This window comes from Dreissena polymorpha, chromosome 5, assembly GCF_020536995.1.
Source record: "Dreissena polymorpha isolate Duluth1 chromosome 5, UMN_Dpol_1.0, whole genome shotgun sequence".
Classification (NCBI taxonomy): Eukaryota; Metazoa; Mollusca; class Bivalvia; order Myida; family Dreissenidae; genus Dreissena; species Dreissena polymorpha.
Genome location: NC_068359.1, coordinates 44,240,110 through 44,248,931, shown reverse-complemented (window position 1 = coordinate 44,248,931; position 8,822 = coordinate 44,240,110).

Sequence of the window (8,822 nt, the reverse complement as noted above, 5' to 3'; positions counted from 1 at the left end):
ATTTTATACCAAAACATACCATTTGCAATGTATTTTACAAATCCTAGGCAGCATGCACTGAACAATGTGTGCTAAGTATCAAGTTGACTGCATGTAACCCTGCAAACAGGAGTTCCGGTTTGGGGTTATGTGACCTTATAATTCTAACGCATGCGCGCATACTAGCTGTAATAGTGTGTTTCCTTTATATATATTTTTAAAACGCGAAAACGCGTTTTCTCGCTCATTCAGACCAACGGTATATCCGGCGACCTTAAACCTCGGAACACGGCTATTGACTGTGGGGTCTAAAAAACGGCGATATGAAACAACAGTCCCTCCGTCCGCTCTATATTCGTACCCAATGCCAATATTTCGGACATCGTTCTCGTCAGTGCGACGTCACTGACGTCACCATAAAGGCGACACTGCACCGGAAGCAGGTTGGGTATCAAAAATATGCATTGTAGTATAATTCTAAATAGTTTTTGCTTAGTGATTCGTAGCAAAAAGTAACCAGGTGCACTAATTTTGGAACAAATAGGACTGGTTACCACAAAGACCAGCGCTATTTGTCGGTTATCATGACCTTTAATCTGGTGGTAATGTTGAAGATCGCCGGATGTACCGTTGGCACCCAAGATCAAGAAGACGCGTTTTCGGAGATAGAGACTAAAGTTAAATATAAACACCCAAGTAAAGATGCTATACGCATTTGTTTTTAATTGAAAAACAAAATACGGAGGCATCTCTATGAAACTTTCCAGATTTCTAGAGGCATCAGGAATACATGTTTTCTTTTTTCAATTTTGTCAATTTACCAAACCGTGAAAAGATCCCTTTAAGACACCACTTTAGTGCAATTTGTGTTGTGAGTCCTAAGAAGGTTATATATTTTAATAATGAAATATATGTAAAGTAAAATTGAAGCAATGGAAATAACGCGCGTATACGCATTTATGTGTAATAATTTTTGTTACTAGTATTAAAAACACGTTTTATAACAATTAAGATGTCATCACTTAAAACTTGGATCCCGGTTTTGTCATCAGCCAGATAGCTCACCTAGTTTGATCCCAGTATTGTCATCAGCCTGGTAGCTCATCTAGCGGTTTTGTCATCAGCATGATAGCTCATCTAGTTTTATCCCAGTATTGTCATCAGCCAGGTAGCTCACCTAGCGGTTTTGTCATCAGCCAGAAAGCTCACCTAATTGGATCCTGATCTTGTCATCAGCCAGATAGCTTACCTACCGTAATTACCCTAAGTTTTCGGACACTAAACAATAAAAAATTGAACCGAAAGTTTAGATACGGAAAATATTCAAAAATTAAATGTCCGGAAATTATAATTATATTGAAATAAAAACAATAAATCAATCCACAAGAGTGTTTCTACTTTGAAATAAATACATCTTCACAGCTTAAAAAAATCTTGCCTGAAATTATACAGAGCAAAAAAGTAAAAACATTAATCATACTGCCTCCTTAATAGGAAGATACCATTTTAAATGCTGTTGGGTGAAGCGATTCTTTTCTACCGGTATACATGGTTATTTACCCAATTACGCAAATGTTATAGTCCATTGCCCTCAGGCATGCGTCTCCCAAGTTTTATGTCCTTAGTCCGTTAAAAGATAAGCAATCCGTTAAAAGATAAGCGAATACAGTGCCAAAATCTGGAAAAGTAGCGCTGTTAAGTGTACTGTCCGAAAATATAGAGTCATTTATGAGTCACGTAAAATAATTATTTTGGCCAAAACGGGGGTGTCCAAAACTTAGTGTCCGAAAACTTAGAGTAAATACGGTAATTGGATCCCGGTCTTGCCAACAGCCAGATAGCTCGCCTAGTTGAATCCCGGTCTTGTCATCAGTCAGATAGCTCACCTAGTTGGATCCCGGTTTTGTCATCAGCCAGATAGCTCACCAAGTTTGATCCCAGTATTGTCATCAGCCAGGTATATAGCTCACCTAGCGGTTTTGTCATCAGCAAGATAGCTCACCTAGTTGGATCCCTGTTTTGCCAACAGCCAGATAGCTCACCTAGTTGAATCCCGGTCGTATCATCAGTCAGATAGCTCACCTAGTTGGATTCCGGTCTTGTCATCAGCCAGATAGCTTACCTATTTGGATCCCGTTCTTGTCATCAGCCAGATAGCTCGCCTAGTTGGATCTCGGTCTTGTCATCAGCCAGATAGCTCACCTAGTGTGATCCCGATCTTGTCATCAGCCAGATAGCTTACATAGTTGGATCCTGGTCTTGCCATCAGCAAGATAGCTGACCTAGTTGGATTCCGATCTTGTCATCAGCCAGATAGCTCACCTAGTTGGATACCGGTATTGTCATCAGCCAGATAGCTCACCTAGTTGGATTCCGGTCTTGTTATTAGCCAGATAGCACACCTAGTTGGATCCCGGTCTTGCCATCAGCCAGATAGCTCACCTAGTTGGATTCCGATCTTGTCATCAGCCAGGTAGCACACCTAGTGGGATCCCGGTCTTGTCTTCATCAAGATAGCTCACCTAGTTGGATCCAGATATTACCATCAGCCATATACATGTTGTAGCTCACCAAGTTGGATTCTGATCTTGTTATCAGCCAAAGAGCTCACCTAGTTTGATCCCGGTATTGCCATCAGCCAGGTAGATCACCTAGTTGGATTCCGATCGTGTCATCAGCCAGATAGCACACCTAGTTAGATCCCGGTCTTGACATCAGCCAGATAGCTCACCTAGTCGGATCACGGTCTTGTCATCAGCCAGATAGCTTACCTAGCTGAATCCTGGTCTTGCCATCAGCAACATAACTCACCTAGTTGGATTCCGATCTTTTCATCAGCCAGATAGCTCACCTTATTGGATACCGGTCTTGCCATCAGCCAGATAGCTCACCTAGTTGGATTCCGGTCTTTTCATTAGCCAGATAGCTCACCTAGTTAGATCCCGGTCTTGCCATCAGCCAGATAGCTCACCTAGCTGGATTCCGATCTTGTCATCAGCCAGGTAGCACACCTAGTGGGATCCCGGTCTTGTCTTCATCAAGATAGCTCACCTAGTTGGATCCAGGTATTACCATCAGCCATATACACGTAGCTCACCTAGTTGGATTCCGATCTTGTTATCAGCCAGATAGCTCACCTAGTTGGATCCCGGTCTTGCCATCAGCCAGATAGATCACCTAGTTGGATTCCGATCTTGTCATCAGCCAGATAGCTCACCTAGTTGGTCCCGGTCTTGTCATCAGCCAGATAGCTCACCTATTTTTTCATGAATGTAATTTTAACAACAATGCTAATCACAAATGTTTAACCAATTATATAGAGGCAGGTCTAATAATTAAACATTTATTATAACAAGTAAGACTTCTTACATCTTATTATTTTAATTAAGCTACATACTGTATGTATCAATCTTTTTGTAAGTAGGCTAATATGCATATATTCATCAACCATCCATTCGTCCATATATCCATATATCAGTGACCGAACGTTTGCACCATCACACCCGTACGAGCTTTTGGGTCAAGATGATAATTTTCTGAATATATTTGAAAATGAGATGACTCGCTTGACCATTAGCACCGTTACGTTTCAACATTCCAGATAGCGCTGTTAGTTAGCTCGATGCTTGTTAAAATTTAAAAAAAAATCCATTTTTAATAATTGCAACGTCAATAACAGGGGACCGTTTCAATAAGATATCGTATCGTAAATATAACGATATCGTAACTCGGGTAGTTGCGATTGGATTTACGATTCTCGTAAACCGTTTCAATAACGCCCTCGTAAATGTCCTCGTAAATCGCTCTCGCAATCTACGATTTCTTTATTGTACATTCGGTTTTCTTTGGGGTTATATTCAAACTGTCAACATCCGGTAGGGTGTTCACGCAGTGTTGTTTTCGTTATGTGTTGCGAATATTTGAGAAAAAGCACATATAACAAACATTGAACAGAGAGTGAGATGGCTCACACGGAATCAATAGACGATTTATTGCATAAATCAATCTTTCGTACCGTGTTACAGTGGAATAGTGTTGTTTTTCACTGTGTGCAAAGTCCATGAACTCACTGGAATTGTTACTAACGTCGTAAGTGGAAATGGAATATGGAATTTAGAAATGTCTAATCATCATGCTGAATTATCAACAGCATCATTTCTGTGGAACACTGCGATATGCCTTATATAAGTGTTTCATAGTTATGGTGCTTTTAAAATAGTTCACTATCTGCCAAGATTGGAATGGTACTTGTAAGTTGTATACAGGTAAAATAAATAATTGTGCAGTGTTTATTTTACTAACATATTGTAGTGAAATAAGGTCACTTCCAACAGCCTTGCTGTTGGGCTAGCTCTTTAGCGACGCGGTTAAAGTGTCTGACTGCCACTCTGGAGGTCGTGGGTTTTATGCCCGGCTTGAGCTCAGTATTTTCACATTAATGGCGACGAGGCAAAAAACGAACTGTGAATGCGGAACTGGGTCTGAGCTGTTTAATGGTTTCTGGGAGGGCCATGCAGATGCAAGACATGCTGTAGCGAGCGTGTCTGGGCCTTGAAACATTAAAAGGGGGAGGAGTGTAGTGAAATAAGGTCACTAAGGCTGTTGGGCTAGCTCTTTAGCGACGCGGTTAAAGTGTCTGACTACCACTCTGGAGGTCGTGGGTTCAATCCCCGGCTTTTGCTCAGTATTTTCACATTAATATCATACACTTTCACATATAAATATTTATTTAACTCTTTGTATTAAAGCTTGATTCCTGAAAAAGTATGATGCTTATCAAGACACTGGAGTCTATTTCCCGAGTAGAACCAATACTTTGTGTCTTCAGAGATGATCTTGAGGACCCTCCCTCATTGCCAGTGGGTATCAAAGTGGGACCTTCTGATAAAAGTAGCTAGACAGACACTATAATTATGTAATATTCCAGGGCAACCTTTTTACCCAAGGTATTGTCATAGCCAGCTCGTCGCCCGCCGTCTGCCTTCCGCATCGTGCTAAAACTTTGACATTTTCCTCTAAAATCAAAGTGCTTCCACCTGCAACTTTTTAACTTCATATGTAGATGCACCTTGATGAGTTCTATATGCCACACCCATTTTTGGGTAACAAGGTCCAAGGTCACTGTGACCTAAAAAAACCCGACAAGCTTTAATTTATTCAAAAGTGCATATAATCATTGATGATTCTGTAATACATGTAGTTACATATTAGAACAGTTACAATATGTTTTACTCATTTTTTTGCTTCATAAAACATGGTTTATCACAATGCACATCCAACTCTCTCAGTAACGCTTGATTGGTCATTGTCGGCTAGGGTACTTCTTACATGTACCTTGGGTACTCTTAAGTATACTTAAATGTACCCCGGGTCACCGATAACCCTAAAACGATATTGCTTATCTTCAACAAACTAATCTTTAAACACAAACTGTATCAACATGCTTTTTGAGTAAGAGTTTTGATAATATAGAGGCCTTTGTACAGAAAATTTGACATGAATGTGAACATAATTAATTAAAAAAAAATAACAGACAACAACCGATTTAGCGTGAAAATTCCCAGGTATGTTTTAGTATATTTACCGTACCCGGGGTACATGTAAGTATACTTAAGAATACCAGCGGTACATGTAAGTAGTACCCGAGCTGTAAATGACCAATCAAGCCTCAGTAACTGTTCCTAAATTACAGTCACTATGTTGCCTTTTAAACTTCAACACAAAAAGGTCTTGACAAATGAAATGGAGGGTATTTGCACCATATTTGTCTGTGTTTAATGATCATGTAAATAAACTTGACATGCAGAAAAATAATATACTTTTAACATCATTTTTATGTCCCCCACCACTATAGTGGGGGGCATATTGTTTTTGCCCTGTCTGTCTGTTGGTATGTTTGCTCCAACTTTAACATTTTGCCATAACTTTTGCAATATTGAAGATAGCAACTTCATATTCGGCATGCATGTGTATCTCATGGAGCTGCACATTATGAGTGGTGAAAGGTCAAGGTCATCCTTCAAGGTCAAAGGTAAAAACAAGAAACCGTCGGAGACGGGTGATGCTCCTCAAAGTTTTTTTTTGTCACAATATTGCACTATATATTCAGATAAAAGGAAACGTCTTGAGGGCACAGTAGTTGGGGGGACAAGAATATTTATATATAAAATTTAAAAGGGCAATAACTCTGTGAAAAATCATCCGACCAGAACCCGCTGATAATATGCACATCTCCTTTTGGTAGTGAAGCTTCCTATAAAGTTTCATTGAATCGTTATTAGTTGCTGAGAAATAGCCCGGACAAGAATTGCACTATATGTACAGTTAATGGAAAATTTCAAAAGGCAATAACTCTGTAAAAAATCATCCGACCAGAACCCGCTGATAATATGCACATCTCTTGGTAGTGAAGCTTCCCATAAAGTTTCATCGAATTCCGGTCTTTAGTTGCTGAGAAATAGCCCGGACAAGAATTGCACTATATGTACAGTTAATGTAAAATTTCAAAGGGCCATAACTCTGTGAAAAATCATCCGACCAGAACCCGCTGATAATATGCACATCTCCTCTTGGTAGTGAAGCTTCCCATAAAGTTTCATTGAATTCCGGTCATTAGTTGCTGAGAAATAGCCCGGACAAAAATTTTACACGGACGGACAGACGAAGCAGCGACTATATAAAAATCAAAGTGGCGCAGAAAGAGACATAGTGTTTCCGACAAACACATTTCTTGTTTTTCCTGCATGTTTCCTGCATACATTCATTTTTGTGTATTAAAAAAATTATTTCTCCTTGTGAAAAATGCACTTCATCAGAAAATAAGTAGGTAACCATAAGTGCATTTTAATTGTGTTTTAAGTATATTTTCTAATAATTTAATTAACTTTTTGGAATAAACAAAACTGAAAAAGTACACACAAGTGTATTAAATTTGCATTAATTACATTTTCATATACATACATGTACCAACGCCTATTTATGAGCAGTAGTCCTAAAATGGTTTACTTATGGTTGACAAAATGCATTTTGTATTGCTATTACTAGTATTTCAAAATATAGCTACCCATCAAGTTCAATATAAAACTGTAATGTTAAATTATACACAGTGACACTATGTGAAGTTGGAATATAACATATGTTCAACAATTATAATGTGCTTTTTTTCCTATTGTGTTTATTTATTTGACAAAATTATTAGTAAAATAGATACTTGCATATACAAATTCATTTCATGCTCTGAATGTATTTTTGTTAAATACTGTGTATACTTTTGTATTATTTGTACTTTTCTAATGTTTAACGGTGATGGTATTTTTATTATTTTCATTGTATTTTTAAACTGTGTGCAGGCACACATCCACAGGGTTTCATTTTTTTTTGGATTTAAGAAAAAATCAAATTAAACACCCAGTGAAATCAATTAAAATGATACAATTATATATGCAATAGTGTCTATTTTACTTATATTTTGTACAAATTAATAACAGGTTCAACTGCATGTTCTTTAGTGTTGAAAAAACACTATTTATTCCCAAATTGAAGTCTTATTCCAACTTCACATAACAGTGTGTTCCTAGAATAATGAAGAAATACTGGAATCTCAAATGGTGTCCTATCATTGTTTCTAATATCTGCATCAGCAGTAACCCTTCTGAAAATGAAATGTGCTTTTTACCAAAATGCTCTTAAAAAATGGCATTTTATCTGCACTTGTTTAAGCTAATCTCTGCATTTTCCAAAGAGTACACTTTATTGCATTAATTAATTAGAAACAGATGAAGCCTTTTTTCATGTTCTTTAAATTCGGAAGTGTATTTTTCTTTTTTTTAAATAAATAATCCACTTTTTCTTAGACAGTGGAGTTTTAAGTACATCTTTTCAATTTATAAAATGTTTAAAGTGTATCTTTTCTAGGTTAGGACATATTTTTACTTTAGAAACAAAATAACTCATTCTTAAAAGCATTATTAGGTGTTTAATTGCTAACATTTAAATTAGTAACAAAGTATTTTTTCCATTGGGGCCATACAATCAAAATGTTCACCATGAAAATGCTGACAACTTCAAACATCATTCTTTTTAAGTACAAATGTAAGCGCTTCTTCTGCGTTCTCTGTATTGCAATCCACTTTATAATTTAAAGTGTATTTAATTACATGTTGAATAAAAAGATTGTGAAGTAAGAAGCTAAAGTGACATTATTCAAGAAGCTTCTTCTCTTAAAGATTCACTAACGCAACATCGAGTTTAAACAGTTTTAACAACTTTATTCGCAACAACAGTAAATATTTGTAGTGGTTATAACAATGACCCAAAGAAATATTATTTATATGATTTTAAAAAAATCTGACGACATATGTGAAGGATTATCTGTGGAAAATATAGGGATATGGAGTAGCTGTACACACAATTTAAGTGGAACATTTTAAGTACAAAAGGGGCATTATTAAGCTAAATGCAGGTCAGAGATAAGCAACTTGGTCAGTGACCTCACAATGACATAATGACCCTGAATACATAAGTGCTTTTAATGAAAATATGTAATAGAAACAGTGATATAAGGATGTTGCATGTTTACCATAATTTTATACACAGCTTATCATTCAAGGTATAGTCGAGCTGAAATTAAATATATATTTTACATTTAAGTTCGAATAAAAAAATACACATTTTTTTCTTCAAGAGTTCCTGCTGTGTTCAACAGTTACTGCATGTGTGTAATATAACGTATTCAGTAGCAACCCCATCAAAAAATTCAACTCACAGAAATCTTAAATGTTTTGATATAAAATTAAAGATCTCATTTAATACTGCTCAGATCAGTTTGAATTATTAATTTATCT